The sequence below is a fragment of the Rhipicephalus microplus genome, chromosome 6, assembly GCF_043290135.1.
Source record: "Rhipicephalus microplus isolate Deutch F79 chromosome 6, USDA_Rmic, whole genome shotgun sequence".
Classification (NCBI taxonomy): domain Eukaryota; kingdom Metazoa; phylum Arthropoda; class Arachnida; order Ixodida; family Ixodidae; genus Rhipicephalus; species Rhipicephalus microplus.
In genome coordinates, this window is record NC_134705.1 from 178,209,084 (window position 1) to 178,225,100 (window position 16,017).

Sequence of the window (16,017 nt, forward strand, 5' to 3'; positions counted from 1 at the left end):
GGGCGCGGTTCCAAAGAGTTATCTATAGTTTTTCGATACATACATACATACATACATACATACATACATACATACATACATACATACATACATACATACATACATCATAGACAGACAGACACACAGATAGATAGATAGATAGATAGATAGATAGATAGATAGATAGATAGATAGATAGATAGATAGATAGACAGATAGACAGACAGACAGACAGACAGACAGACAGACAGACAGACAGATAGATAGATAGATAGATAGATAGATAGATAGATAGATAGATAGATAGATAGATAGATAGATAGATAGATAGATAGATAGATAGATAGATAGATAGATAGATAGATAGATAGATAGATAGATAGATAGCAAAGTCCACGAATAGAAAGAAAGAAGACCAGGCATCATGAAAACTGAAGACCCTCATCATGGTTCTAAATGCCAGGTACAGCCATGATTCAAATCCGTCACATCATGAAACCTAAGGATGCGTAGGCTATGTTATTTGTAGCTCTACTTGCGGTTGCAGCTACCACAGTGTAAGGTGAAATGATACGAACGGGGTATATATGACTTGCTGCCAGTGCAGACGAACCGAACGACCTCACCCGCTAAACTCGGGAAACTTCCACTCGAGCAGTATATCGTCACACTCGAGCTTTCCCCCCGTGATTGATGATAGTCGCATCCATCATATACGGTGTACAGTATAAGACGCTGTACACACTCACGTAAAAACGATTCAGCCGTTCAGCGGGTTTAAAGAGGTCAGGTTAGCGCAGCCGATGTCGTTTATTTCAGCGCTTCGCGACGGCAGTGACGTACGTATACGCGGGCAATTAGCGTCGATGAAAGAGAAGTCGCACTCGGTGTTATTTTTTATTTCTTTATTTATTTTTTGACAGCGTGGGACCGTGCCTGTCGGCGTGCTCAGTGGTGCGTGCAACAAGCCCACTTGCGCCAGTGTGTGAGAAGAAGAGAAAAAAAAGTCGGGAGCCCTCGCCTTATGCGAAAAATTGGGGGCATACGAAGCTGGGAGTGTGCGCGTCTGGCGTAGGACTTTCTTTCTTTCTTTCTTTCTTTCTTTCTTTCTTTCTTTCTTTCTTTCTTTCTTTCTTTCTTTCTTTCTTTCTTTCTTTCTTTCTTTCTTTCCTTCTTTCTTTCTTTCTTTCTTTCTTTCTTTCTCTCTTTCGTTCTTTCTTTCTTTCTTTCTTTCTTTCTTTCTTTCTTTCTTTAATAAGCCTCTAGAACAGCATCCCACGTTAAAGAACCTCAGGTGGTCGAAATTTCCGGAGCCCTCCACTACGGCGTCTCTCATAATCAAATGGTGGTTTTGGGACGTTAAACCCCACAAATCAATCAATCAGAACAGCATCCTGGGCCCGTTGACCGTACGCTCGTTGTGTTTTTACGTACCGTAACAACACAACGAGCGTTTGTCTTGCCTTGCCTTCTCCGTCCCTGTTTTAAGTGTGTTCTATTGTTCTAATACTCGCTCGACTGTAACGCGACCACAACTGTAGGGCGAGGGGTGACTTTCCATTGCGTGCAAGAAGTAAAAAAAAAAATGGACGGCGAACTCGTGTTACGTTCGAGTGAATACGGTATGTCATACTTGCTCCTGACTCTACTTCATTCCCCAATGCCGACCTTCTGGCTTTTTTTTTTTTTTTTGACGTACTTAGCAGCGTAACACTTCGATTGCTGCTGGCAGCAATGATAATTGTGAGTTTGCGTTCAGGCATCAGTGAAACGTGGCAATGTGAAATGACAAGTTACCTCGATTAAAAAAAAGTCGCACAATCGCTGACAGGTACGTGCAGCGTTGCTAGATTAGTTGGTAACGTTGGGCAATCTAGTAAGATGATCTTAGAGAGATTAGACAACCGAGTAAAATAGGGCAATCTATTAAGATAATCTAGTAACGTTGGATAAGCCTGCGATAAAGAGAGCGGCAGTTATGGCAAGGCGGTGCGCGGAAAAAAAAAAAAAAAACACGCGTGTGATCGGTGATTCCTTCGAGTACCGCATTTCGAGTACCAAAAAATTTTCCCAAGCGCCCCAGGAAAGCATCTGTCGCTAAGTATATGCATTGTATGGTGTGCTATGCCTTGACCAATCTGCATTGTACTCCTTTTTTGTTATTATTTTTATTCTTTGTATGTATGTGTAACAGTGTTATGTGTATTGCCAATTGCCCCTCCTGCTTGGGCCACAAACTGGCCTGCAGTATTCGCAATAAATAAATAAATTTCTGTACGGATGACCCGCACCGGGTATTTCGCGTACGACGCCGCTACCGAAATCTGTAACTCATAACAAGCTTCGTCTGAACGAAAAAAAAATGAAAAACTAATACAAATATTTATTTTTTTCGCGCTCAGCGTCATCATGTGGCCATTGCCGCCACTAGGGTTCCTCGATGCGCGCTCTCCCCTCCGCCGCCTTGCAAGGGGGCGCGCGCATCGAGGAACCCTAGCCGCCACCGCTCTGCAAGAGTTTACTGGGTGGCACTCCGCGCGGCACAGTTTCGCAAATCGTGGTGACATGCTGCCGTAGGAGGAGAGAGAGAGGGCGGGAGGGGGAAGTTGCGCACTTTCTCGCAGGTTGGAGAGATTCCAGCGTTCTCCACGTGTGTGCCACTGCGGTATTGGAATGCTCGACATACGTCTCGCGTTGACGTATACGACCCAAGGCCAAGGAAGATTCAGGCTAACTGGCAAACGGCTCAGTCGTGGCACTGAGATTGAAGGAAGATAGTTTTGAGCTTAGAGCTGCGGTTAGGAAACGTCAGCTATAATTGACTATCAGCTATAATTCACTATCTATCTATCTATCTATCTATCTATCTATCTATCTATCTATCTATCTATCTATCTATCTAACCAACTAACCAGTCAGTCAGTCAGTCACCGACAGCGTTCGGTTATATAGTTTGTTCTCCCGGGGCACCTTTGATGGAGGCGTTGGGGGCAGGCATCAGAGGCGTAACCGGGCGGTCTGAGGGAGGGGGTGTAGTTTGAATGTCCGTTGCCCCCAAACTTCTTCAATTTTGCATGTGTTTATACGTGTATACACGCACATACAAACGCACTCACAACCGTGCTTGAAGTGTTGAATCACCCGTATACGCTAAGGCCCCTATACTTCGAACCATATAAGGGCTTTAGTATGCGCCACTGTTTTGTACCTGATGTCCTTATATATAGTGTCAGGTTTGTCGTGGTTTCGCGCCGCCTCAGTTTAAAGCTAGTAATTAAATTAGTTAAACTATATATATATATATATATATATATATATATATATATATATATATATATATATATATATATATATATATATATATATATATATAATTAAAAGTGCTCCAATATCCACGAAGTGAATGATAATGAGTGGGCGAAGCTCCCGCGGTAAACCTGGTAAACGATGAATCCCCCGTACTTTTTGCCCACTCGATTTTATTACAACGCTCCCCGTAGCGAACGTCGCCGCACTAAATCTAACGATCGCCTTCCACCAATGACACTCGCTATATGTGACATCGTTCCTATTTTATAACGTCTCGCATCTTCTATCATCAACTACAAGTAGTACCGCCGTCTAGTTTATATAACATCTTGCGTCTTTTCATCATCAGCTACAAGTACCGCCATCTAGTGAACACTGAGAGAACTAAACGAGAGGTGGCTACGTACAGGGGACGCACAGCCCACGCCTTAAGGAGCTTCGCCCCTAAAATTTAGCGCTTGTATACTGCCATCTAACGTGTACACAGCAAGACCGTTTTGTCAAATTCCGGATGTGTTGTTGTCGAATACACCGCTACATATATGCTTTGCTTGCACACCTTGTTTCGAACGACTCGGGTGTTTGTGCAGCCTCTGACGTGGTATCGTGGCTAACGCACAAGTATACCGTGTGTGTGCGTGTGAACCGAGGTCGTTTGCGAATACGTCTCTATATCTATATCTCTGGTTTCGTCACCTTTCTTCCTCATCCGCGTGGTGGTATCGTGCTCGAAGCTTGCATGCTATACGTTCGCCCAGGTCTATAACACGTGTCTTCGATGTCATAAACTGTATATCTTACCGGGTGCCCCGTGCATATATATATACGTCGGGTTCCTTTCCTGCAGGCCACATTTCACGAGCGCATACATGTGTGGCAGGACGGCTCTTCCGGCGAGATTTTTATCGCCGCACGTCGTCGTGCAGGCGGACAGAGAAGCCTCGCGTCGCTTTGCGACGCCTGTGTAACAGCGTTCACACAATGCCCGTGTACATGTGATTTGTGTGCTGTCATGCGGTGCACGTTAAAGAACACCAGAGATTGTCGAAATTTCCTGAGCCCTCCACTACGTGGCGTCTGTCATAATCATATCGTGGTTTTGGGACGTAAAGCCCCAGAAATTATTATTATTATTATTATTATTATTATTATTATTGTTATTATTAATATTATTATTATTATTATTATTATTATTATTATTATTATTATTATTATTATTATTATTATTATTATTATTATTATTATTATTATTATTATTATTATTATTATTAGAATGAACCGACTCGCCCAACAAGTCACTCCGTAGATATGATTACAGTGAACAAAAAAAAAGAGTGAATCGCAATTCTGAACATGCACACACATGACAATGTAACAGTGATAGCACATTCACACGTAACAATTCAATACATAAGATAAAAAAACATACTATGCATCAAATGAAAATCGAACTCGAGAATCGACTGCCTTGATTGCCACGGTGTATAAGCATAATTTTACGTGTCAAATTAAACGTTATTTGAAATGTGAGTGAATAGTTTCATGGTCTTAGCGTTAACTACTTATTCTACTGGTTAGTGTGACCTTCGATCGCGATTGGCCCATATTTTGCGCGCGATGCGCAATGCAGCCAATCACGGTCGAGAAATTCGATACCGACCGAGCCTCTCTCGCGATCGAAAGTGTTCCCGTGTATTACGCATGAGATATATATTTCTCTGGGGGTAGCGATAAAAACAATATCTACCCACACCCTCTTGAGCCACACCTTTCTAGCAATGTCGCGGTAAATTTGGTTCGCGTAAGCTCACAATGGCTGAACAAGTTCTAGCCTATAATGCCTGTGTTCGCTCTAAGCTTGAGTATGCTTCTATTATCTGGGATCCGCATACCAAGAAAGATATTATGAATCTGGAACGTATTAACAGAAAGGCTGTAAGGTTTATTTTTGGCAAATATCGTAGGTTTGATTCCCCGACCACCTTAATGCAATTAAACGACATTTCTACTTTAGAAGCTCGGAGAAAGTTCAGTCGTCTTTCCTTTTTTTACAATTGTTTGTGTGGTATTGTAAAAATTGATCTCCCTGACTGTGTTAAACCGCTCTCAGTACGACATACTCGTCATGGTCATGAACATGCGCTAACCCCAATTTTTGCCCGATCAAATGCTCTTAAATATAGTTTTTTCCTAGAACTGTCGATGACTGGAATTGTTTGCCGTGTGACATCTTTCATTCTAATAAGTTTCTTGGTGACCTTGAGCGTCACCTTCTTTCTTAACCTTTTGTTTCTTTTGTGTTGTTGTCTGTTGTTTTTCTTCAATTACGTTTTGATGTATCCACTCCTGCTTGGGCCAGCACATTGGCCTGCAGTATTGTGAAATAATAAATAAATAAGTGGGTGAAATGGATAGAGAGAAAAAACACAAGTAAATAACACATTTCGAAGCCGTCAAAACCGTGAAATATAGTGAAGCTTCGAGTGCGTGATCGCGTATGTGAGGATGGACTATAGGACAACTTAGTCTCATTTCGAGTGTCATCATTATCATCATCATCGTTCCGTTTTATTTATTTTTCTTTATTCACTTCCCCTTTTTCTGGTTACGTAACCTGTGTTACACTGGACGGATGTATACAGACAAATAATTTTTTTCAAAGAGAGAGAGAGAGAGAGAGAGAGAGAGAGAGAGAGAGATAAACTTACTAAAACCAGTCAATTGAAACAGTATATAGCCCTCTCTCATAAACAGATACATAGATTTATATCTTACGCAGATCGAAATGCTGTTGGCGTAAATATTCTAAATAGTAGTATCTGTGGTCTAACGTCCCGATACGACGATATGATTATCGAGAGAGAGACGCCGCCGTACGGGAGGGCTCCGGAAATTTCGACCACCTGATTTTTTTCTCTCTCTCTCTTTAACCACCACTAAAATCTAAGTAAACGGGCCTCAAAGTAAACATTGCAAAGGTTAGAAATGAGAACATAAAGGGTGGGATGAAGGGGGACAATAAATTGAGGCACCTGAAAACTCAATTCTAGCTTAAGCAAGCAAATTGAAGTTTTGCCGATGCGGTTCTTCTGGTCTCCGTTGATAAAAAAAAATAATACCAAGGAAGAACGAAGTTTCAAAACTTCTCACGCCTAGTTTTTGTTGTGAAACGCCGCGCTTCCAGAATTCTGTCCGTTCTGCGGAAATCGATCGCACAAATGCATCGCTTGCAGTTTTTGTTCTTCCAAAGAAACTGAAAAAGGTGACTTGAATTTCTGGCTGGCACATCAATACGGCCAGATTCCTCTCGCCGCCTCATCGATGCGCAAGTCTTTCGTATTGTGCAGAATGGGAATGTCAAGTTGGGGCAAAATTATACGTGACAAACCACGTTCAATTCAACTTTTATTCGGCATTTTTTTTTTTTACAAAAACTTGGGGGAAGAAAATGCTAAGGTGAGATCAAAAAGATGCTATGTTAGCAGCTTGACGAGGTCCCTGCCCACTTTTATCTTGGCATCTACAATCTTCAGAGCGCAGATATGAGGAGCTCTTGGCATTAATCTGTACACTTCAGTATATCGGAAAGCAAAGGAGTTCATTATATCAAATGTTTCAGGCTTACATAGAAACGAATGAAGAACAGAAAAAAAGCAAATACAAAAACAGCGTGCAGTAAATCATGAAACAATGCACCCGTTGCTTATCGAGTCCGGTCAAAAGGCGTGTAAGATCTGCTCACGTGACTAAAATCATGTCACGTAACAGGTAATCACTTTACATGTCAAGCCATACGTAATACTACTAGCAAAAACTTTGCATCTTTAACGTCACTTGGACACTAGCAAAACTTAGCTAGGTCGAACACAGATCTGAGCCACTAGTGCAAGCTACGCATGTTTCTTTTCTTTTTTTTTTTTGCTAAGGAAAGGAAAAATGTGATTGTATTTGTGGCTCGCATTAATACGGCCAGATTCTTTCTCGCCGTTTTTGTATCGAAGCACAAGACTTCCTTGTTGCGTAGAATTGCTGACGTCAGGTTGGAGGGGGGTGGACGATGTGTAGCTTGCGATTCGGTCAGATGTATTGTTCGAAGCTTTCCTCTCATGATACATTGCAAGCTGTTTTCATGTGCGTCGTATTACGTGGCACGCAGTTTTCGAGAACGGCCTTGCACGGGGTGAGAGCTGCTATTGAGTTATGTATCGACGCTGTATTTTTGTTTTCTTTCTTTCTGATGAATGAGAAATCAGTGAAAAAAAAAAGAATTGATTTTGATATATTGGTCTTTTTGACATAGTGCTCCTAATTTATTATCTTAATTAACGAGTTAGGATGACGTGAGGAGGTATATGCGATACTGGTGAATTTGCGTTTGCACATTTACTCAAATTAAACGTTTTTGACAGATGTGTCTAGCAGTGTAAAGAAGTACTAAAGACGGGAAATGGTCTAATTTCTAAATGTCTAATTTTGGATGTTAAGTGCGAGAGTAATCTTTACCACACCCATGTGTATTTATTTAAACAGTACATTGGTTACGCTAAGTTTTTCCTAGCTGCATGGTTAAGATATGCTGGAGTACAGGAACTAAAGCTAAACTTGAAATGTGCATATTGTTAAGTACTGCACTGTAACCGCAGCTTGACTCGTGTTTTCGTTATGAAGATAAAGAATTCTAAGAAAGTTTGTGGTATTGTTGTCTCCCAGCGACAGGCGATTGGTCATTTATTACGCTCTTTGTGGCAGAACTAGACCCCCATCTGTTATCTACGCCGCGCTGATGCAGCGGGCTGCTCGTTGCTTCAAAGCACCTGTAGCTCAGTGACAAACAAAGGATGCCGATGGTTATTAGTTTAGATACAGATAAAAAAAAAAGGCGGGCCGTGAAAGTTCAACTGTAAGTCAGGTTCTGGGTTTCGGTGAGCGCATTTTTCTCATTGCAAGTATAGATAAGAAGTACATGTTTAGGGGAGGTGCCCCCTTCCCTCCCCTCGCCCATTCGAAATTTCGGAAATCGTGGTGTCTCTTGTGATTTACAGCGTGGCTTTGGCTACGTGGTCAACACTGCTGTATATCAGTATCACGATCTATGGGCTGCGCGCTGTCAAGTGAATTCGCTGTGGAGTGACATTGTTATTTTTTTATTTTTCCTGTATACCGGCTGACTCGTTTGTTTGTTTGTTTTTTTTTTTTCTTTACGCAAGCGCGTGCGTCGTCCCCCGATCTCGAAGGCAAGGGTGCTTTATCGCGCCGCGCGCCGGCGGAAACGTCCTGCTTGCTTCCACGTGCGCTACGACGCGGTGCGCTGTCGTCTGCTGCGCGTCTGCCTCGGTGGTGGTCTCGGAGGCTCGGCTATGAGAGAGAAGGCTAAACGACAGTGCATGGGCGTTGCTGACAACGGCACTGTTGCAGTAGCAGCATCGAATCGGGACTACGTCGCCAGCGGCTAAGTTCCGCCGCTCCCAACCGCGCCTTTACCGAGCGGCGCGCCGCTACCATTCTGTTGCTTCTTTTTTCCGTTCCATCACCTCGGGCGCGGCAAGCGCGTACGTATGTGCGTCGCTGCCGACGACGAAAGCTTCGACGTCAGCAACGACGCAGCAGCCGGTAGGAAAGAACGAAAAGGGAGGCGGTTTTTTATGTTATTTCTTTCCGACCACATCGTACAGGCAGGAGCGCCTAGCTAGACCACGTGCTCGTCACACGCCGCTGCTGCTTGTCTTCGTTCGGCGCGCTCGCCCACCGACTCGCTAGAGAGACAACCAGTTATCTCCGCCGAGGGTAGGCGTGGAGCATAGAGAAATAAAGGTCTTATTCTTTCTCTATGCGTGGAGTGCCGGTGGTGGCCGCCACTTTCCCTCCGCTCACTTTTCGTTTTGATTCTGATTTTGCCGGCAGCGCCGCCGCCGCGGCGATCGTCTGCTCTCGGCCGTATCAACGACGTCGTCTGCTGTTCCCGGAGGCAGAAAGTGTCGTCTGCAATAGCGGCCGGCCGGCCGGCACCCGGAAAACCGTATACTTCTCCCTACTTAATTTATTTTCTTTATTACTTGCCTCACTTTCCCGCCGCTCTGCTAGCCTCGATTACCGGTCGTGTGGTGCCACGTAGGAAAGGCAATCCCCCCTTCCTTCTTTCTTTGAACCTCGTGCGTGCGAGTGTTGTTTTTTCGCCGCGGTCTTGGCGAGTCGGAGAGCCGAGCCTGTGGCGCTGACCGCGCCGCCGCCGCATTTCAAAGCCCCGGACTGAAAAGAGACCCGCAGTGAAGGTATACAGTGTTGTGCACAAGTCCCCGGCGCGTGGCTTGATTTATAGTTTGACCCGGCGGTGGGGCGGTATCTGGCGGTGTCGGAGGAGTCGACATTTGAACGGCGTGAGCGCAAGCCGACGACGACGACAACTGCCGTTTTGTTGTATGTGTGCCATGGTGATGCTGCGATGTGCCCCTGCTGTCGGCGGCGGCGGTTATTTCGGTCCCCGCGCTGGAAATAGCGTCCCCAGCGGTGGTCGGTGGTGACCAAAGTAGTAGTGCCGCACTGCTGCCTGCTTACTTGCCGTTGCTGCTGCCGCTGCTTCTTCGTCGTCCCGCCTCCCGTCTGCGACGGCGGCGTTGGGTGCCGATTGGATAACGCTTATAAAACTGTTTTTCAACCCCGTACGACGTGCAACGGCTGTCGGCTTCACTCAAGCTCAATCGGCGCAAGACATCTGCACAAAAGGGACGGGACCTTCGATTAGAGAGGCGTGATCACACTTGGACGCTTACTGTGACGGCGACCAGGTAAAACAGCAGGACAAGCGTATACTACCTTCCTTACTTCAACGGACAACGCTGAGCGGTGAGTTTTGCCGAGAAATTATCCTACCCTGTGCATCCTTTTGGGCTCATGCATCGCGTTCGAATCGACTTGTATTTGTGGTGGAGCCGTTGTGTGTGTGTGTGTGTGTGTGTGTGTGTGTGTGTGTGTGTGTGTGTGTGTGTGTGTGTGTGTGTGTGTGTGTGTGTGTGTGTTGGGCCTTGGCCCTAAAAGAAGCCAGGAGGCGAGCAAGTAATCAAGCAGGCATGGCTTGACGTATGCCGTTTGTGCGTGGGTGATGTGTTTACATGATCGTGCATTTCTTTTCGGTAAGCGGCGTGCTTGCGTGCTTTCTCCGTTATTAGGCGCCACTGGCAGCACGCTGCGCGATTTTTAGTCACCCACCGCGTCGCACAACCCCGCGTCTTGTTGCGACTTTGTCCGAGTACAGGCGCGTAGCGTTGCGGCACGTTTTAGTGAAGTGAAAAGAACTTTATTTGGTCCTGGAGAACTGGTCTAACACCCCCCCTAAGAGGGGTCCGCCGCAGTTGCTGGCCGCGTCCACGTTTTAGCTAACCTAAGTTGTAGAGTAGGCTAGCTGAGCGCTTAGCGAGCTCTCGGATCGTGCGAGTTCGGGTTTGCTTTCTGCATTACGTCTTAGCCAAGTGTTTCCTTCTTTTTGTTTGGTTCTTCCAGTTCGTGTCTTCTGTTCCTTAGGCTTCTTGAGTGGTTCTTGAGAGAAAGGAAGAGAAAAGTGAGCCCCGTTATTGTCTGCTTCAGTGAGCGACACCGCCACAGGCTTCGATTGTTCGCGTAGTTCAGCGGCATTGATTCAAGAGAGAAGGGTAGTAGGAAAGGGTAGGTAAAGGAGGATGGCTGAGCATCCGCCCCTCCCCCCTCTCCTCCCCATCGTCAGGCGTCGATTAGTTCGTTCATCCGGGAAAAAAAAAAAGAAAGGCGTAAGGTGAAATTGCTCTCTGAGTGCTCGTAAACTCCGTGTACGGGTTCTTTCCGTCCTCGTAAGAATACTTCAAGGACGGGGGTATATTGTATCCCCTTCGGCGGTCCCCTAAATTGAAATTGAGCTCCTCTACGGGGATGATTTTTTTTTTTTTCTGCTAGAAATGTTACGGTTGAGCGAACTTGTATTCCGTTTGAGACGACATACACGAGCTTATAAAACGAACAGTCATTGACGCCTAGGAAGGTGTACGGGACATCATTTGTAGTCTTTAACTGTAGTTTTTTTTTTTTTTTTTTTTTTTGAACACGGCGTGTCGCTGGAAGTTTCTGTCGAAACGTCGGCAAAAGGTGTTGTCGGCCCCGTGCTCCGGTGTCTTGGCCCGGAACTTCTTCCTTGCTTGGACTAACTGTATTGTAGTAATTGTGACACAAGTGTTAAGTGGACGAAAATAGAACTTGCCGACGGCAGGAAACCGACCTGAAACCTTCGGATAACGAGATGTGCTACTTTTAAAGATTACAAGTATTGTTCCGTGTACTTTCTTAGGTTTCATTGTCTATTTGGTTTTAATTAGGTTGTACCCGTGAAAGGAAACTAGCCCTTAATCAGTTTTCCTTGTTTACTTTGTAGACGGTGGCGATGTCGTAGCTTTCGATGCTGACCTGGAGGTCCCGGCATGGAATCCCGGCCACGTCTTCTTCAATAGAGGCAATAGCTTGAGCTTAGAAATATAGGTGCTCGATAAACCACTTCAGGGAGTCGAAATTTACGGTGCCTGCCTTCCACTACGGCGTTTCTCATAATCGTCGTGGTCAACAATTATATCATTAGTTTTCTATACTGATCACTCTTCTCAATCTGTACTCAAACGTTTTGAGTAAACATCAAACGACGCAGTAACGTGCAGGTATGTCAGCATCTTTTTTTTTTCTATATCATCGCAGCTTCTAAGGTCGACGTTAAAAGTACAGGCTATAGTGCATCCACTAGCTATGGAAGCTTACTGCCGGGCGTGCAAACGGCTCAAGTCGATACCGCCGACATGACAATCGATGGTTGCTGTCGTAGGCGCACTCATCTATCAGTCGTTAGTCCTGCTGTTGCAGTTCCGCTGCGCGAAACTATCTAGAAAAGGGCTGGGATTTCCTGCGAGCTCGATTGTTTTCGCTTTGCCCGCTATTTTGGTGCGCCAACGTCTGCGTAAAAATATTTACACGTTTATTTTTTTCGCGGAAGCGAGCGAATACTGGCGTAGTGAGTGACGGCTTTTAGAGGCAGCGTTTGTAGTGGCTTTGCTATGACGTGACGCTTTTTTTTCCCCCCCAAAGCTTTTAACAATTCGCGCGCATTTCTGGCACACCTGTTTAACGCTTCTTCCGCGTAATACATTCCGTATCACTCGAAAATAAAGAAAAAAAAGTAGTGTTGTGGAAACGGGGGTGACGGAAAGAAAAGAAAAAAACTCCAATGCAGGTAAAACGTAGGTTGTACCTGACTTTGCGAATCAGCAATTAGGTGTATTCTCGTTTCAAGCGTCGCCCCGCCGCGGTGGTCTAGTGGCTAAGGTACTCGGCTGCTGACCCGCAGGTCGCGGGTTCGATTCCCGGCTGCGGCGGCTGCATTTCCGATGGAGGCGGAAATGTTGTAGGCCCGTGTGCTTGGATTTGGGTGCACGTTAAAGAACCCCAGGTGGTCGAAATTTCCGGAGCCCTCCACTACGGCGTCTTTCATAATCAAATGGTGGTTTTGGGACGTTAAACCCCACAAATCAATCAATCGTTTCAAGCGTCAATTCAGTCCGACACACGGGACCGTTTGCGTGTTGATTAGTCTCGTGAGATATGGCGTGCTGTAGGGTCGAATCGAAGATTTTTTTGCTTTCAAGTGTTTAAGATTCGAACGACCTATACAATGTCTTCAACATGCAGTCTACGCGAAACGTTAGATACGAAAGCACTCTAGTAACGTTGTACAAAGAGCGTTAACCGTTTGAACTACGAAAGGCTAGACAAGTCGCGTGCGATGTGTGCTCTGCGGAAATAAAAATTAAAAAGCGTAGTGTGTTCTATAGTGTAAGTGTTCTCATTAACGGCCCTGCCGGCAGCTCACTTTCTTCGTCCCATATTTGGTTTTTCTCAATAAGTATGCTCCTGAACTGTACAGGCGTAACTGATGTCAAGAATTAAATTTTTTTTTTCACGAGGCTCCCCTTCTGGTCATGGATGGATGAATGGAAACAACTTTATTACCTCCCCTCCGGTCGCGGTGTGGTAAAACGTGACAGTAGAACAAGAACTCTATATTTCAAAATCTGCGACTAGATTTTGGTCATTCCGGGTTTGAAGACCCCCGTCGTCAAATGCAATTCAGGAATAGTCCACCTTTGAAATATGTCAAAGGTCTTGTTTCAAACGACAACGTTAGCTGACCACTTGGCCCAACTCCCAGCCTGTAATGAAAAAAAAAAAAGCAACGTAGCAGGGGTGGTTTGCTTTAGCTGACGTTTCGTCAACTGTGAATTTTTTTCGAAGCTTGTCTTCTTCGAAGAAGACAAGCGGACTCGTCTTCTTGAAGGCTAGTTCTAGCCTTGAAGAATACCATCAAGGCTGGTTTTAGCCTTGAATCAGGGGCGGTGCCAGGGTTATTTAAAAGGGGGGGGGGGGGGCATTCACGATAAGTTCCTTAAAGGGAGGAGGGGGCAGGGAGGTGGGGAACTAAGCCATTGTGTTTCCTTTCAAGGCGGGGGGTCAACAGGGAGGGGGCAGGCCCCAGCCTCCCCCGTGCCTACCCGTGGCAAGCCTTCCCTGCGTTCAATATATAAATCATATATTCTGACGGGCTCAATCACTAACGTGCGCAGCTGCATGTCCTCGATTTGAGGGTCCTTTACGCATTCAATCCTTTGACGCATGTGTGAACCCCCCCTGACTGCGTCAACTTCGCGCCGATGAGATACGGCGTGGAAGGCCTATTGATGCGACGCTTCGACACTTGGCGATCGACGCGAGCGATATCCGACGGTATGGCCGTCATTTGGGATTCACCGCCGACGCACTCGTATAGATAGGGTTGTGAGATGTGAGCCGCTGCGACACGCGGTGTGTGTGCGTTGGGCGGCGGCCAAAAAAGTCTCGCCGGATGCTCTCGTTGTGCCGCGCTGGTGGTGAGGCTTCTCTGCATGCTGCTGGCATGCGTGAATATACGACCCTTATCGCGGCGAACTTTGCTCTGCTGCACTTGAGCTGCGAACGGGGTAGTACGGGAGATTTTCCTGCCGCGCGCACGTGTACGTGAAAGAAAAGAAGAAAAAAAGGGGGGGAGGGGAGGGCGATAAGTGCTGTTGCGAGAGGTGTAAGGTAAAGCTGTTGTAGTGTTTTTACGATGCGATAATGCGATAAGTCGGTGCATGTACGATTAGCCCATGCAGAAGAAAGTGTTCTCACTTCAACCGTAATAAAGTGAGGGAAAAAAAAGTTATTTAGTTTGTCCTAAAACCGCGGTGAAATTAAGGTTATAGTGTGCAAATCATTGTGTGGGGATAGCCCCGCCGCGGTGGTTTAGTGGCTAAGGTACTCGGCTGCTGACCCGCAGGTCGCGGGATCGAATCCCGGCTGCTGCGGCTGCATTTCCGATGGAGGCGGAAATGTTGTATAGGCCTGTGTACTCAGGTTTGGGTGCACGTTAAAGAACCCCAGGTGGTCTAAATTTCCGAAGCCCTCCACAACGGCGTCTCTCATAATCGTATAGTGGTCCCTACCCTTAACAGTACGTGTATACCGGATAGACGTATCGTTATTATTAGGTGGACGGATATCATTCGTAATCGCCACGATAAATCTGGAGCGTTCATTCGACTTCACGAGAGAAAAAAAAAATAATGCCCGTTATGTAAGCGAGAAACACACACAGACAGACAGACACAGACAGACACAGACAGACAGACAGACACAGACAGACAGACAGACAGACACAGACAGACAGACAGACACAGACAGACAGACAGACAGAGAGAGAGACAGACACAGACAGACACACACACACACACACACACACACACACACAGAGAGAGAGAGAAAGAGAGAGAGATAGAGACAGACAGACACACACGCGCGCGCACGCACACACACACACACACACGCGCGCGCGTGCGCGCACACACACACACACACACACACACACACACACTAGGGTGTGGCTTCTTGGGATGCTTTTGTTTCCCAAAGCTCGATGTCCGGCTTAATGCAGCTCTTCGTTTATATCTACCTCCGCGTGTACGCTCTACGAAAGACATCAGCCGTCGCTACAGCGATGCGTCCTGCATAGATGTATGCACGGGACGTTCTCCTCCCGTTTTTTGCGCCAGCCGCGGTTCGCGGTCGTTTGCCTCGTTACACACACGCCTGCAGCGCGTGCAGCTGCGCTGAATTATGCAGCCCCGACGCTCCCTGCGTGGCCTCGCGACGAGCCTGAATTTCTATTAGTGCGGTACCTGCGCGCATCCCGCATTCATGCAGGCGAACGCTGTCATGTGGAGCGGAACACGCTCTTTGTCTCTGGAAGTCATCTTTTTTTCTTCTTCTTCTTATCCGCAACGAACGTCAATTTGTATTGTTAGTATTATACCCGTACCGTATTAGTAAGCGCTGCTTCAGTTGAAGCCGGTTGGTTCGTGGTATATTGTAAGTGAAATTCGTCGAAGGGGGAGGAGGGGTGGTGTGTTGGTACGCGATGTTGAAACACAAACAAAGGTTTGCAGGGGACGGAACAGGCGTAAAAGTATAGATGGGACGAGCCCTGAGCTTGTGGTATACCTATACCTCTTCTATTTGTGCTCCGTCCCCTGCATGGTTTTGTTTCCGTCTTAGAGACGGAATCGTGCTGTAAGGTATTACAGGTAACGGGGTTGAAACCAGCAATTTTTTTCTTTTTTTTACTGATAAGAAATGAACTAGTTATACCTCGGAGTA